This window comes from Oryza glaberrima, chromosome 4 (genome assembly GCF_000147395.1).
Source record: "Oryza glaberrima chromosome 4, OglaRS2, whole genome shotgun sequence".
NCBI classification, from domain to species: Eukaryota; Viridiplantae; Streptophyta; class Magnoliopsida; order Poales; family Poaceae; genus Oryza; species Oryza glaberrima.
Genome location: NC_068329.1, coordinates 15,311,050 through 15,328,856, shown reverse-complemented (window position 1 = coordinate 15,328,856; position 17,807 = coordinate 15,311,050). Strand labels below are relative to the sequence as shown.

The 17,807-nt window shown below is 39.8% G+C and overlaps 1 pseudogene; it reads right to left on the bottom strand.

The window, feature by feature from the left end:
* Window positions 1-6,739: 6,739 nt before the first annotated feature.
* On the bottom strand, window positions 6,740-8,761 carry LOC127772326 (uncharacterized; annotated as a pseudogene).
* Window positions 8,762-17,807: the final 9,046 nt, after the last annotated feature.

Below are 17,807 nucleotides of genomic sequence, written 5' to 3'. Positions count from 1 at the left end.
ATAAAAAATGATTTGTGATATATGCCTACATAAAAAGCTGTTCGCATGCTTCTCAACCATTAATTGCTACATAAAAATTGAGAAGAGATAGATGCAACTGCACCTGTAGCATGTCGCGCAGGCCTGAGTCTTTTAAAACGAGTCATCTGAATTAATTGGCAAATAGTTAATCAAACACAATATCATAATTTTACCACAGTTTCCAAAAATAAATGGAATATTGTTTCAATATAACGGACTGCTTAACAAGGGGCAATTGTGTTGTTGTCAACTCCAATTGTGATTTTACCCCTTCCTTTTAACACGTGATTTTGCCCTCTCTCTCACTCCTCTCTATCCTCTTTCGATCTCTCTCTCACTCCTCTTTCGATCTCTCTCTCACTCCTCTCTCCTCGATCTCCTCCCGGCAGCGGGCGCAGACGGCAGCGGCGGACGGCGGTGCGCGGCCCCTCCCCTTTAGATCCGACGGAGGGGAGGCATGGGTTGGCGGCAGACCGTGGCGTGCGGCCCCTCCCCTCCCCTCCCTCCCCTTGCAGATCCAGCGGAGGGGAGGCATGGGGGTAGCGGGCGTAGGCGGCGGCGACGACGGCGGCCCGCGGCTCCTCCCCTCCCCGATGGCAACAGGAGCGGGCGGCGGATCCGGCATTGGCGACGGGAGCGGGCGGCAGATCCGTCACCAGCGACCGCAGGGACGATGGATCCGTCGTCGGCAACCACGGGGGCGACGACAGCGGGCCTTAGCTAGGGTAGCGGCGGCGACTGGATTAGGGTTAGGGTTTGGTTTTTCTTTTTTTTGTTTCGATTTTTCATTTTCACGAAAAACTCGTGATTTTCGCATGGCCTGACTCCGGTTGTGCCCGTGCCAGCCCGACCCAATAGCCGTGCCATGCTTGGGCTGCTACCTCGGCATGCTGGGTCAGCACGGCCCGACCCAATGTTCAGGGATGCGAAACAGACTGATGCTCAACCATATGTAAGGCACGTCATAAAGAATAGGGAGGAAAAATAGACTTATTATATGGCACGGCCAAATAGTAGGGATGTAAAATAGACTTATTTTAGCTATATATATGTTACAGCCCAAAGAGGAGGGAAGGTAAATAGATTTATTTTAAAGAAGGCACGATGGGCCGCCCGTACCTTCTTGCCGGCATGGCACGGCCCGACTACTGGTGGACCGTGCCTGGGCATGAGGTGTAGCCTGTGGGCTAGCACGGCACAGCCTGAAATGCTGACCGTGCCGTGCTGGCCCGATTGCCTTGGGCCGTGCCTCGCCAGGCCGTGCCGGGCGGGCCTTATGGCCATCTATATTCTATACAATACAATGCTCTAGATTATGAATCATGCTTTCTAGTTTCCAACGCATTTGGTACGAAATGAGTTGAAATTCCTTTTTCCAGGTGATATGAAGTTTTACATCGTGGAAAGCAGAACGATGGAAGATTTAAATACATGAAATGCAGATTGGACTAGGATGACATCGAAAATATTCTTGAAACCTGGGAAGATGAGCTCTCAACCCTCTCCAGTCGAGCGGGGATGGAAGATGGATCCGAAGAATTACAGTTTTCATAACAGAATCAAAATATTGTAGAGAAGGTTGAGATGATAACTAAGCTTTGGGAGACGCACTGTGGTTGACCAAGACACAAATGTACCTTGGTGCAGCGTATTGAGCAAGTGGCATTTCCTGATGCCTCTTTTTCCAAACACTCTGATCCGGTGCATATACGTCTCATTTGCTTATGCAAGCTAGAATAGTTGCCTCTTTCATGTCACTTCTGTTAACTGGGTTGCTGTGGCATGAAAATGATATATAGACCTTCATTCTTGTGATGTTGTAAAACGACTGTGGTATGGTGATATGAGATGCCTGTTGTCCATGACCCCACATTATATATATCAGCTCAGCTAATTAGTAATGTACCAAGCATTATTGTTGCACCTACTTGGAGCAGTTCTTTTTTTTTTTTGGAACATATACTCCCTCCGTTTTTTAATAGATGACGCCGTTGACTTTTTCTCACTTGTTTGACTGTTCGTCTTATTCAAAAATTTTATGCAAATGTATAAGATATAAATCACATTTAAAGTACTATAAGTGATAAAACAACTCATAACAAAATAAATTATAATTACGTAAATTTTTTGAACAAGACGAATGGTCAAACATGTGAGAAAAAGTCAACGGCGTCATCTATTAAAAAACGGAGGTAGTACTATGCGTATAACCTTTCCGTGCATATAGCAAAAGCCACAAAAACTTCTAAAAAAATGAACATGTACACCTGATAGTATTACACATATCTGTTAAATCTCATATTCAAATTTATTATATTTTAGCCGTAAAAAAAAATTGACGGTTTGAAGAGTAAAAATCTATCAGAATTTTGTATTTTTAGTCTAAAATATAATAGATTTGAATATAAGATTTCACACCTAGATTGGGAAGTATGTGTCTAATTTTTTTAATAAATTTCTTCTTTAAATTTCGTAGTTGGTGCACGGGAAGCTTGCATCGATAAGGTATTTTAGAGTAAATACTAGCTAGTTACCACTTGGCAGTATTTTTTTTTTGCGTGCTACTAGATTGATTACTGATGATTTTCTAGCTATTCAATGATTTATACCCATCCATAACAAATGGCAATATTGGTCATATTTTTCCTCATTTTAGAGGCATGGAAGGTACTTGTTTGTATCCCAACACCAGACCAAAATTAAGAACAAAACTTGTACATACATTCTACCATATTCTCCTATAACAATGGCAGGGCACATTTGTAAACATCATGCCCTTTCTTATCTAACTATTAATTCAACAAGTGGGTGCATCCTGTACTAGTCCGTTTCCTTGTCGATGACATCATGTCATGGTCTAATCTTCTCGTAGGTCTGAAGGATCAGCACATATATACAATTGGAATTTCTGACATGATCAGGCGTGTGTCTAACTAATTCGCAGCTATGGATTTTTGCTGAAGTTGCAGGAAGAATTGCAAGAGCTTTTCAGATATGCCAATATGACGCAACACAGTCAATCGAGTGCTAGACAACTTCCACGCCCCGGTGAGTGAGGCGGTTGCACTACATCTAGGGCCTGTTCACTTTAGTGCTATTTTCAACCTTACCAAGTTTTGTTAAAGTTGCCAAAAAAGTGGCTACATTTAGTTTGCTACCAAATTTTAGTAACTATATAAGAAATCCTGCTAAAATTTTGGCAAGTTACCAATTAGTTTTTTTTGGCATCAAAGTGAACAGGCCCTTACATTGTATCCTGCTTTCGGTTTTGTCTAACGATATATGTAAGAACAAATTCTATGACTCAAAGTTCCCAGTGCTTCCCCTTCCCACAGGATATATACTTTGGTTCTGAGTGCATATGCCTCCCCTTTCCCATGATATATACTTTGGTAGTTTGTCTAATTTCTTCCTTTTGAAATACTTTTGTTGGTTCTCGTCAGCATCCTCTATCACAATGAGCTCATTTACCTGCTGTTTCTACCACAGAGAACGAGTGCTTTGGTTGCTTCAGTTTATTGGCCAGCAAGGATTTGGAACATGAGCCCCTTATATATGGTGCTATCTACTGGTAGTAGCAAGAAACTTGAACCGTTGATCTCATTCGATCGAAGAGTTTAGATTTATTTGCACTACCACCCTATTTAGCGGTAGTAAAAACATGAAGTGACATTATTGTAAAAAAAGATTTTGGAGGGGTATAAACATCATTTAGCAGTGATGAAACCTTTTTCTCTTTTTTTTGACTTTTTCGATGGAATATGAACGATGCTAACGAAACGGATGATCACAGATTTATCTACCCCTTATCACTGTTTAGTACATTACTAGTATGTCTTTAGGGGCTGTTCAGATTGTATCTAAAATAAACCTAGTTGGCAATATTGCCATGTTTTGGCAGGATTCCTTATGTGTTTACCAAAGTTTGGTAAAAACCTAAATGTACGCATATCTTTGTCAACTTACCAAAAAATGGTATGGTTTGAAGCGACATTAATCTGAACAACTTCTTAATAACGAACTGTTCAGATTATTTTTATTGGTTGTATAATACTACCAGTGGAGAGTACCAAAACATCGCTCTTGAAAAAGACGTTGAATTAACTCATAGACATCAGTACTTCAGCCTTCATTGGGCACTAAACCGGTAAACCTGTCTATATATATAGGACTGTTATAATCTGTAAATGAAACACTTTCTTGATCATGATGGCACATCATAAACAGGATAACTACAGTACACCCTACAAAAAATCAAAATAACTGCAGCAACATCAACAAATCTAACAATCAACCGGTGCGTGTTTCACCATATCACTTTTGGATCATCGATGGAGACAAATGCCGTGGTCAGCATGCAGTACATTGGGAAACTGTAAAATGCCATGAGAACATAAGCAGTTAAGCACAACAGTACTGTAGATGTGGCGCTGCTGAATGAGTGCAGTGCTCCATCATTTGGAGGAGGAACAGACATGATGGACGATGAGTAATTTTAGCCAAGGTTTCTAATATTGTTAGGGCATATTTCCCTAAAAAAATCACTGTTGCTGCACGATGTCTATAACTGTACTACAGCTGAAGTTCCAGATGGCTCCCTTTCCTACAAACTACACACTATCAGTTGACTTTATATCCTCCATTATAAATTTTTTGTTTTGCTCTTGCTCCTGAACTTCAAGTGTGAGACATGACGAATTTCTCTTGCTGGTTTAATGATAGTGGATGACAAAACCGTTGAGTAGGCTAGCTATTTATAGCTGAATAGCTGAATTTGTGTTTTTTGTTGTGAGATGCATGGATTGAATTTAGTGTTGCGTATGTTCGTGGAGTGACATATAATCCATGTTTTGAAGTTACTTTATAATCTTTCATGATCAACATGCAAGATATAAGTGCATGCGTACTTGAGTTGTAAATTAGAGATGGACTTTTCTAGATCAACCGTCTTTTGCTTACGCAAGCTATAGTTGCCTCTTTCATGACATACCCTTTAATCAAGTAGTAGGGGTATGGAAAAGAGGATGAGCCTTTGTTGTTGGATCAAACTAATGTACTACTCAACATTATTATTGCAACAAATTGTCAGCACTTAGTATATTTTTTTGTATATATGGAGTAAAATAATGTACTACTAAGCTATAGCTACCACTCTGAACAGTTGTACGGATCAAGTTCCCAGCGCCTCCTTCTCCTATAATATTCTTTAGCAGGTTGATTAGATGCACTAATTCTTCAATTTCCCAAATATTCTTGATCTTTCTAATGAACATAATCTCTGTGGAGAACTTGAGAAGCTTGCTTTCAAATTAGCTGTCTCTACCAAAGAGTAGATCATTGCCATTTATTGAAGAGCATACATGTGAAATCGTCGATGTTGAATTAATTCAAGCACACATTAGGTAGTTCATCCTGCCTGCAGAAAATTGTCAAGATGTCCTTAGGCAGTTCAGCCTGTCTTCTGGCAAGCTTTATAGACACAAGGGAGAACTATGTCCATGACTGAAATGGCCACATGAGAAGGCGATTAAGACACTGTAAGAGCAAATATCCGTAGAGTGTGCATGAGGATTATTATTGTTCATTGTTGCTGGAGTAATTTCTGGTTCTAATTAATTAAATCCCTCTCTATTGATCCCTTGTAAACTATAAAGGAAACATCTTCATGATGGTGCATCATGAACAAAAATAACTATACGATTTATATACTTTCTATCAACAAAACTATCAAGCAATAGGTGCGTATGTTTCGTCTTTCACGATCCATATCATCTAGTAAAAATAATAAAAGGAACTCAGTTCTACCAAGGTTATTGACAGAGCTCTACCACAATGGCAGGTGATCTGTGCACATTACATAGGAAACTGTTAATGCAGGCTTGTCCATAGTTCTTGATGTGTAGAGCATGCTAATCTTTAAGCTTTGAAGGAATGATTGATTGAAAGTAGCATGCCAATCGATGCTCAGGTCTACGGTTGTGCCAGGCCATATGTCCCTAGAAAACCACAGTGACCACTCCTTGTAATGTCTCCAGTAAAATCTGAAGAGATCGGGTTCCTGATGTCTCCCTTTCCTGTAAATTACTCTCATTTGACAAGCCTCTACTGTACTGTTCTCCTCTTGATCTCCAACTTGTGAGACATGATGAGCTTCTATTGTGGGTTTTATCGATTGGCATAAATGCCAACAGAGGATTGATTAGTGAGGTCACATGGCATATCGCAAAATTTATTATTTTCTCGTCTCCCATGTCTATGGGTCATCAAGGCGAAGGAGTCTGGCATAATAAAACATTAGATGCCAATACTCTGTATAAATTGATTTTACTCTGTTTGACTAGTGTAGTAATTAAAAACATGTTCTCTTTTCTCATGCCTAAAGATAAAAAAAATGAAATAGTAAAAAAAATGCATTATCAAGTACCATTTGTTCGGATGTTAGTGACAATGCCATGGTGTGCAATATTGCTTTTACACAGGGAAGATATGATACAATTAATAGCAAAACCAAGATTGAGTGCTAAGTAGAAGAAAAAAGAAGTGCACAACAATATACAAGTAAACTTGAAAATATTCATCAATGAAACTACTATAAAATTAACTTCTTCAACCAAGTTTCCATGATCTCTTATTCATACATGACAATAAAATATGCACTGCTGCATATGAAATTCCATAATGTTTGAATTTTAATGACACGATGCTCGCCAACCTCAAAAGAAAACAACACACATAACCTTGCCTCAGTCAACAAAAGTATAGATCCTCTTTATTCCTGTAAATGTCAAACAACTGCTTAGAGCACTGTATTGCATATTCCTGGATGAATTTGGGCCCTGTAGCATCCGGTTCACTAGGTCTTCTTTATTCTTCTTCATTGGCCCATTAATATCACCATCCAAAAGAAATTCTGCCAATTGTGTTGCCCTATTCACAACAACAAAAGAGGAGAATATTTTCAATAATTGAGATGATCAGCAAAATTGTTACATAGTTACGCACACGGCACACATGTATGTATGTATGTATGTATGTATGTATGTATGTATGTATTCAATTGGAGTATAGAGTGTCGCTTGTTTGTGATGCTTTGTAAAAAGTAAAATAATGTATGTAAGCTTTTTTAAATTCATTTCACTAAATCTATGTTAGTTAGCATTGCCTTTCAATTTTTTTAGGAAAGTTAACCAAATATGCAATTTAAGATGAACCTATCTATTACATCACATTGAAAAATGAGTACAAATATCAAGAATTAAATAATAGTACCCTATGAAATACACCACATAAAGAACCTAGTGACGGCATTGAGCATGCATGCTTGTAAGGTCATCACATAATCAACATAGTAAATTCCATTATATTTTGTCAAAGGAAAGAAAGACTTTTAGTTTTATATCTTTCTTTCTCCTGTATTATAATAACAAAGGCAACATAGGGTATATATTCATCATTTTCTATACATAAGAACTAACAAAGTGCACCCCAATCATGGAGTGTCTACCTTAATTTCTTAAGAATGAAGAATATACTATTAGTGTATCATATAAATTAAACTAAATAGAAACTCTATAAAAAACACCATACTGACAATTCCTATAAAGCATTTAATAATGCATTCCACAACATAAACTGTTAATAGTAACTTCAAAGAGCCTGATAAAGCATTTTTCTAATAAGTGGTTCCTATAAAGCATTTTGTTAATGACAGATCATATATATGACAGCCATATAAATGTTTCTTAGAATAACCATTCTACATAACAGTCATGAACTGCAGTGAAAAAAAAAAAGTTCATCCTCAGACACAAAAACTAAAAAACTACAAGATTCCAATAAATTGTAGCTGAAATTCATACTCAAATATTTATATAACTAGTTTGTAAATAAACTATACAGTACAGTATGTATATATGTATGTAGTAATATGAATAATTTCCCTTCCTAGCATTCAAACCTAATATTTAACATACCTGTAAGCCTGACTTTCATTGAGTGAAGTAAATTTAGTTCGTTCTTCACATGTCGATTCAACCATTAGCTTCTTTTGGCGATAAAGAGCGCAAATAGCTCCCATGCAAAGCTCCACATTTTCCATGAATCTGATAACCATATTTTCCTCAGACTCCCACAAGCTGGTTTCGATTTTTGACAGCAGAGATGCACTTTTACTGCTGGATGGGAGCACCAAAGAGAAGGGTACTTGCTCACTCATAAAGGGGCCTCCACTTTCTTCCATCCAAACATCAAAAGAAAGTTGGTTCATCAAATTATTCAAGTGCAAATGAGATAATTGGTTCTGCATCTCTATATTTCCCTTGTTTGATTCTTCAACCAAGTGTGGGCTCATATCAGGTACAGAGGCACAACTAGTTGCTACTAGTGCTGGAGCTATTGGAGAACCACCCGTGGATATCAGCCCCATGGAAGGAGGTTGCTGCATAGATGATGGTATCAAGGGAGCAGTTTCCTCTTCAATTACATATTCTTCATCAACACTTCCCAACTCAGAGAATACTGATCTCTTGTTCCAACTTCTCTCTTGATTATCTGATTCCAAAAGTAAGGGTGGACCTACCAAGATCGCTGTTGGAGGGGGTACTGTGGCTACAATCGGTAAATCTGACAATGATACATCCATGGATGCGGGAACTGTGGATGACAGTGGCAGTTGCAATTGTAGAATGCACTTGAAATTATTTGACATGGTTGGTGCTGGCTTAATTGAACTCTTGCATGGCCTCCCCCTTTTTTTGGTGCTCTTGAGGTTGTCGATGCAATGAGGATTCTTGCGCAAAACTGGTGGGACAATCATGTTGTCCATGCCGACCCTCTTCCTCTTGCTTGAAGAATATGAATGATTGGTGCCACCTACCTCATTTTTGTTGGAGTCAATGTTAGTCTTCTTGCCACCTTCACTATACGCGCACTCCTTGGCTAGAAGATTACACTCCATCTGAAGCGCATCAATCTTGGCTTGTAGACATGCCTCGGTCTCGGCAGCTCTACGCTCACGCTCGCCAAGCACATGTGCAGCCACCTCGTAATCAGCCATGCGATTTGTGGTTTGGAGGTGGCGCACAAGGTTGGCACCGGAGAGTTGCGCGAGCTCGGCTACGGTGTCACCATCGGAGGCCATAGTGATGGTTGCGGCGGCTCTACGCCTAACCTAGCCTAGATTGGATCTTGGGGAAGGGGATTGATTTGGGAATTGCACAAGTGGGCGATTTCGTAGGATCTTTAATTTGGGAATAGCTTACTAGTATTATTGCCATCATTAAATAGGGTAGTACAATTGTACTATGTACTACGCTACCACTCTGCTCTGACCTATCATCTTTTCTACTTTGGTTCATTTGACACTAATTAGTTTTTTTTTTTGGGGTGCAGGGGGGATGCGTGTTTGCATTACCTCCAAAGTTGGCTCGTACTAAATATTCTACAGGAGGTAAAATTGATCCAGGCATGTTTCTTAGCATCTCAATTTTCTAATGCCTCATTTGTCCCTCCAAATACAACAATGAAAATGTAATTTCTTAATTTATTCCGTGAAATGTAAAGTGTGGAAATATTTTTGCCAGCTTGCAAATTCTATGTTGATGTCCACCTATCCATCATTTATTCTTGTTTGAGGTTACTACTTAAACTCCAATGCGAGTTGTATATTCTATTAAGGCCTCATCTAAACCGAAATATTGACATACAAAATAAAAATAATCTGCTATGGATTTGAATTTGGGTGCAATATATTTTCTTGTGGGGATAGAGGAGAGGAGGGGGGATAGGGGTTTGGTAATGACTCTGCAGAATCAAGATGGAGGAAACATATGTAATGGCATCCAAAGTAACACGAGCAGAGTTCAGAAAGTAATTATCTGCGAGTAATGTTGCCGAGTGTGATTTTGGAGCAGAACACAATGCCACTACCATAGAACTCCTTGTTCTTGATGCCCTGTTACCGATTAAGCAAGAACCAATATTGATAGCGGTTTCCTAACCTCTAGGACTCATACGTGCAATGAGAAGAGAAAAACTAGCACCGATGATCCCACATTAGTGCTGGCTTTTTAGTTGAACTGGCATACCAAAATAACTACTAGTGCCAATTTTTTAGAGGAATCGACACAGAAAATCAATCTAGGCAGCGCACTGGCTGAGCCAAGCTGTGCCAGGCAAAGGGTGATATTCTTTAAGTCTGGTGGTATCTGTCTCCTGCTGTCTCCAACCCCTTCTCCCCATCTCATTCTTTACTCGCCGGCCTCCATGTCCCCACCATCATTTGGGTCCCGTGTCCGCCGGTGGAGACCTCCTCCCCAACCTCTTTGTGGCCGCTGTGGAAATCGCTTCGCCCTCACCTCCTCCACCGCAGCCCTAGCAGAAATCCTTGTTCTATTGGATCACGATGCCTCCTGCTAGTGCTTGTCCTAGTGTGGTCCAGTGTCGAGGTTAGGTCCTCAGATCTAGCTGCGATGAGCTCAGGGGTAGTCAAATATGGCTGCCACGAGTTCGGGGGTGGCCAGGTCACCTTGATCTTTGATGTATCGACATTGGGAGGGAGCAATGACGATGATGGCAAATGCCTCCATTGCCCGAGGCAGAAAGAGCTATTACGCCCATGGCTACTGGTAAAACTCGTATTCTGACTCTTTATATCGCTGTACTTTCTATCAGGGATACATCCCTGTTTTTTCATGGAGTTCTAAATACATTCAAGCCTTGCAATTCTATTCTAATAAAGCATGTGGCAAATGGGCTGTTTGTGCTCGGTAAGCACCCACTTTTGCCTGCATGATGCCACATGTACTAGTAAGGTTATAAAGAGTAGAAATGAGTCCATTGAAAAGTATTGCACATGCAACAGCAATTCAGTTAGCCACCGTCTCTTAAATTTCACGTACTACTAAGGTTAAACAGATTAGAATGAGCCATGTTTTTAACTGATCAAGGTTGTTTGCACCTCTAGTTTAACATATTTCTATGAATACTATTAGCTATCAAAAAGAAAAAACAATATAATGCACATTAGCACATATGTTGCGTCCAAGACCATACAACGCATGTTGTACTTGATTTTCTCTTCCAATGAATTTAATTTTGTAATTTGAGTATTTTGCAATATGAATGATTCACAAGTCGGGCTAAAACTAAATACATTTGGATCTTTTTCAAAACTACATACAAATTGGACTTCATTTTCCATTCTCATCACTTTACAGAAAAAGATTAATTATCATTTATCAGGAAATTCTTTTGTATAGATTCTTATTTTTCCCCTTTTGGAACTCCGGCTTTCATCCTACTGGTAATTTTTGTGCACTCTTTAAGAAAGGAAAAGGTAACGTTCAAAAGTTTAATCTTGCACCAGCCATTCAAGTAGTGTTGTAATAACGGTTTAGCAGAGACCTAATTAAGAAAATAAAATAAAAGGGAAGACATATGGGAAACACTATTTGTAGGTAATGCTATTAATTGGTCTGGGTATTGCCTTTGGAATTTTTCTTCTACATTTGTGTGGGGGTATTCCTTTTCTGCAAGTATAGAAGGTATATCCAAAAGCAAAGAAGAAATATTTTAAGAAATACCAAGGGCCTTCTTCTAGAATCACCAATATCTTAAGATGAAAATGCCAGTGATAGCACAAAGATTTTTTCTTTGGAAAAACTAAAGAACGCAACAAATAACTCTGATCCAACATGTATTCTAGGTAGCAGAGCATCTTACATTGTAAGAAGGTATCTTATCTGACCAAGGCTATGAAAAATCTTAAGATCACGGTAAAAATAGTTTAATCAATTCATCAAATGAGGTTGCAATATTATCTCAGGTAAATGATCGAAATATCATCTAGATGTTGTCCTGAAATTGAGATCCCTATGCAAGCGAAATTTAAAAGAAAAACTTATATTTTTTGTTGCAAAATGGAGATAATACAAAGCTCATGCAAGCTCTGTAGCAATCCACAAACTGTCATCCCCGGACAACAATAACTTGTCACTACTCAGATTATCCTGGATAATACTGAGTAGTGAATCATCACAAAACTTGTGTGAAGAGTGAAGCTTGTCTAATTACTTCCTTTGGGGGAAAAAACAATGCCCATAATAGAGATAATTTCCTCTTATGTTCTTGAGGAAGCATGTGAGAATGATATAACATTGTTGCCTCTCCTGCTGAGGACTCTTGAGGAAGAAAGATCTGCTGTATCTTGTCCTGAAGCTTTGGAAATTGGTCATCCAACAAAGCTCATGCATGCGATTTCTTCCAGTTGTGTCATCTGCTACGGCGAGAGCTTGTGCCGTTTGCTACCCAGAATACGAAAGGAAATCCGGTTTATCGAGTACAATGGTTTGGTCTTATATTGTCCGCCTTCATGCATTTTTTGTGTTTTCCTACAAATTTTTCTGGCCTTCATGCGTACTGGATTCTGATTTGTCCGTTTGATCAATTTCAAATTTCTGTGAAGGATAGCTGTAGTATTTGTGTTTTGCGACAAAATTGGAGTTGAATCCAAAATTCCAAAATTGCTTGTTCTCCAGCAGATAGCTGCACCCTCCTATAGTGCCACATCACTTTGACACTTTTTTTACCTTGATTCTACTTTGCAGTTCCTTTACTTTTTTTAAACCTTATTTGCCTACTAAATGTACGTACAGTTCACATTATTTTAGCTCAGCAATGCTTCAAGACTAGTTGCTGTAGCTTAGGCATCCTTATTATTTTGGCTCTCTCTATTTCTCCTATAATTACAAATGGTGCATTTTTGTGTTCCGTATCATCAGCAAAATCAATATTGCAATTTTTATGTTCCGTATCATCAAAATTAACAACCAAACAATAAGTGTGTTTCACCTTTCACAATTAATTTCTATCATCTTGCCAAAAATAAATGGAACTGAATCTTCTCTCAGGTCATTCAGAGAGCTCTATCACAGAGGTCAAGAACTCAAGACCCCATGCTGATAGCTAGCATGCCGTGTTGCCCTGTCCCTGGGCTGGGCTGTGGCTGGCCTGTGGCGCTGTGCTCCATCATTGACATGACTAACCAATCTACTCCCTCCGTTTCGAAATGTTTGACACCGTTGACTTTTTAGCACATGTTTGACCGTTCGTCTTATTCAAAAACTTTTGTGAAATATGTAAAATTATATGCCTACATGAAAATATATTTAACAATGAATCAAATGATAGGAAAAGAATTAATAATTACTTAAATTTTTTAAATAAGATGAACGGTCAAACATGTGCTAAAAAATCAACGGCGTCAAACATTTCGAAACGGAGGGAGTAATATATAAGCATGTAACTATGATTTTCTCAGATCCCTAAATTTGCTGGGCAATATCCTCCTTACTAATAGTCGGAGCATATAACTTTTTCCTTAAAAAGACAAGACCCAACTTCCTTAATACAGCTCGAGTTCCTGGTGTCTATCTTTCCTACAAACTACTCCATATTGACTATATGTCTTATTGCTCCTGAATTTCTAGTGAGGAATGATGAGCTTCAATTGTGAGTTTTATGATCAAGGAGTGTCTAGCCTCTACTATTTATTGGTTGTATACATGTGAATAAAAATGATCCGACCATGGTAAAAGCTCTGGACTAGCCCAACCCATGTTTTAAATGAGTCATTAGTACTAAATCACTAAAAGTTTCTGTATTTAATTCATGTATTAAACTTTTTAATGAATTTCAACAAAATATGGTTAAAAGCTATAGGAATGTTTAAATTTTGGTTTTCAAAGTAGGTTGCCCTAAGACGTGGTCTTGAGAGAGAGAAACATAATTTACAACTGCTCACATACATGCTTATAGAGAAAAGGAGAGGGACACAAATTACAATTGCAATGTTTAACTATTTCTTCCAACTTTTGTATGTTCTTAAAATATCATTTTCTGCTTTCAGATAACAACTAAGAATATTTTATAGTTGAACACGATTACATTAAGAAAGTTGGTAAAATTTAATAGGAGAAGGTTGTGATTGGTTGAGAATTTGAGGTAGATAGAAAAATTAAATGATGGGGGATTGTGATTAATTGGTTGTAAATAGAACATCGTTGGAAAGGTTGTAACAGTTTGGGATAAATTCTGAAACTTATACCTGTAAGTTGTTATATTTTACGACGGAGAGACTACCAAATTCCACCCAAAAAAGAGCTTCACCTTTACAACATTTCATGTTACAATTACAGCATTCTCAGCATCAACCTGAGTACAAGGGTTCAAATGTTTTGTTGTACTGAGGTGTAACGGAGCTGTATACTAGCTATCTTTCATACAGGTCAAAATTAGCATGGTGGTCAGTGGTGTGTTAGAATTCTTTTAGCACCAGAGCAACTGGGCCTTCCGGCCCGGATGTGACACGGCCGGCAACACGGCCAGAGGCATTGCGGCCAGCATATATATGCAGGCCGAATTGTAAAGGGCCGGTGTTGGTTGTGCCGGCCAGAGAGCGTGGTTCCATTATTTATGCAACTGTCTTGCTAGCTTGCACCAAAACACAACGCTCTTCGTCGCTGTCCCTCCTCCTCTTCGGCCGCGCGGCTGCGGGGGGAGGACTCCGTAGACTTCGGGTAGCCGGGCACCCTGGGTCACCAACCACCGCCGCTTGCACTACTATAGGAAGAGAGAAGAGAGAAGACGGAAAAGAAAAAAAAATATGGATGGAAAATATGGCGGCAGTGATACAGTTTTAATTTTATAAAATTTGAATGGTACAGCTACCGCACGAGTAGACGAATCGTCACTGTCTCTCCTCTTCGGACTTCGGCCGGCAAGAACAAGAAGGCGTAAACTACGTCACCGCCGGCGATCTGCTCATCACCAGCACGATCTTAATTAGCACGTCAGCCAGTGCTCACTGATAAACCACTAGCGCTGGTGGAGAAACCATCTTTGGTCGGTCTAGCGAAATCCACAATAGTCCTGGTTACAGTACAAATCGGGACTAAAAAAGGATTTCTTTAAGTACCGGTTAATAAGAGCAACGGGACTATTTGATTTTTAGTCCCGGTTCTAACACTATCAGATCTTGTCAAGTCCCCCGGGATCTATAGGGCATTCTACCTTCTAATTAAATGAATGGTGGCATGACTTTGTAGCAGAGCTGTTGGCTTGACGATCGTGCCATGTAAGAGTAAGTCTGGATTCGATTAGGATGTAAATGCGGGGTTTTAATCCATTTTGTAAAAGAAAGTGTAAGTCAGCAAGTCATCGTGATTATGAAAGAGAGTTTGTCTGCAACTTCTCTCTGTGTGAAACAATAGTACAATGGCATCTATACTACGTGGGTCTTCTTGGTGATGACGTTTCGAAAGGATCCACTAAATTCGTACCAGCCATTCCTTTTCCAACCTAATGAAAAGAGCTTCTTCAGATCAGCCTGGTCGAGCAGCTCACGAAGGAACAAACGGCTGTAAACAGTGGTTGGACCATTCTGGTACTAACTTCATTCTACTTCAATTATAACTACGAAAGTTGGCTATATATGTACATCTGATTTAGATGTAGAGACGGGGTTATTCATTTCTAAAAAAAAATATCACTATGAAATAGTCCTTAACAACCATGTGCATTTTCTCTATGTATATTTACAGAACAAGTCGATTTTGATTTTTAAATGAGGAAGTTCATTTTAAAAAAATAAACTTTAATGGTAGTGTCTAAAAATGTAACTTTTTTTTAGATGATGGAACCTTTGGTTCAATGAAGCTATAACCACTAATTACGCAATTCGCTCAACTAAGAACACATATAATCTAGGAAATCACGAGGTAAAGACTAATACTCCAACACTAAGCGAGACATACACTAGTATGAAAACGATTTTTGTGTGTAGTCGAAAAGGATTTCCGCGTGCGGATCTCGCGCCCGTCTGCAACAGGGTGTCTACAAAAATATGATTTTTTTCGTGCGGGTGGCTTATGTGGCCCGCACGCAACAAAAAAAAACCCAAAAAACTAAAATCAAAACCCTAACCCTAGCCGCCATCCGCCGCCGCCCTTCTCGTGGTCGTCAATGTCACCATCGCCACCGTCGTCGTCCGCCGCTCCCGGCCGCGTCGCTGCCTTCCGCCATTCCCGGCCGCGTTGCCGCCGCCCACCGCCGCTCCGGGCCGCGTCGCCACCACCCCCCGCTGAATACGGGCGGGAGAGGGGCACCGCCTCTAGATCCGGGTGGGCGAGGGGTGCCGCCACCAGGGAGTGCGCGCGAGGCCGCGTTGCCAGCAGCCGGTCCCAGCCGCAGCCCGCACGCGAGGCCGCGTTGCCATTGCCCGCCGCCGCTCCCGGCCGCCATCGGCTGGCGCAGGCCGCCCCGCACCTGTCGCCCATCGTCGCTGGCCGCCCCGCGCTCGTCGCCCGCCACCGCTCCCGGCCGTCGCCGGCTGCCTCGCACCCGTCTCCCGCCGAGCCCGCCACCGCGCCCCTGCGCCTATGGAGAGAGAGACGAGAGAGATAGAAGAAATATCAACGAGAGAGAGAGAGACGGGAGAGAGATAGAAGAAATAGGATAAGGATGAGTAGGTGGAGAGGATAAGATAGAAATTTTTGAAGTGGTTGACAGGAAGAAATGCCTGAGGAGGGATGGGATTTTGACGTGCGGTGCTCTTAAGATGCCCGCACGTGAAAATCGATTTTCGCGTGCGGGCATCTTAAGGATCCGCACATAAAAATAGGAGGACGATTTTTTCAAGATGCGGTCAGTTATGGATCGTCTGGAATCTGATGAGGGGTTTGTCTAAGAAAATCGTTTTTTAGTAGTGATATATTTATTCAATTCTAATAATCTATCTGAAACGTCAAAATAGTTCGACGCTATGTAATGGCAAACTTCAAGAGATAAGCTTCTCAATTTTGACCCAAATTCAGAGTGGCCACCATTAATTCATGGTGTATTTTGCCACTTGTAGCGAAATCATATTCTTGACATATCGCGTTATTTAACGGGCATGACAAATGTTCTCTTACCACGCCAATAAGAATGAAACGACAAAAATGTTTTAGATCTTTAAATAATTAAGTATTTAAGGGATTTATTTATACAATTATATTACAACGAGATTTACGAAATAAAACAAAATCGCCATTAAGTGACATACGGATAGTACAATTATAATTGTCTAGATCACAAATAGGAACAAAGACTCCCAGTTTATATGCAATGCCTAGTACTAGAAGACATGCATAGACTTAGAATAAGTCCAAGTCATGATAGGATCAGTAGAATTGGAATCTTGACTGCGAGAGAAGTTGCAGCGGCATAGAGATTCCCTTATCCGTTTGGCGGCCTGGACGCTGCCAGTGGCCATGTGCCTTGGGGGCTCTAATGGGCGATCGATCGCTAGGGCTATAGCTCAGCTATCAGATCCGCCCCGCCTCCCCTCCTCCTCTTCTCCCCCTTCCTCCTCCCCTTCTCTTCCTACTACATTACAGCACTCAAAATTTTTTTAAAAAACAAAAAGTTAGAAAAATTTATGTATAGAAATACTATATATAAAAAATTTGAATTCAAATTCAAATTTGAATCGGCTATGTAAACTTTTGGCTTATAAACTTTGGGGCTATAAACTTTAGGTATATAAACTTTAGATGTATAGAAATACTATATATAGAAAATATTTCAATTCAAATTCAAATTTGAATCAGATATAATTCAAATTCAAATTTGAAACGGGTATATAAAATTTAGGTCTATAAACTTTAGGTGTATAAACTTTAGGTGTATAAACTTTAGATGTATAGAAATACTATATATAAAAAATATTTGAATTCAAATTCAAATTT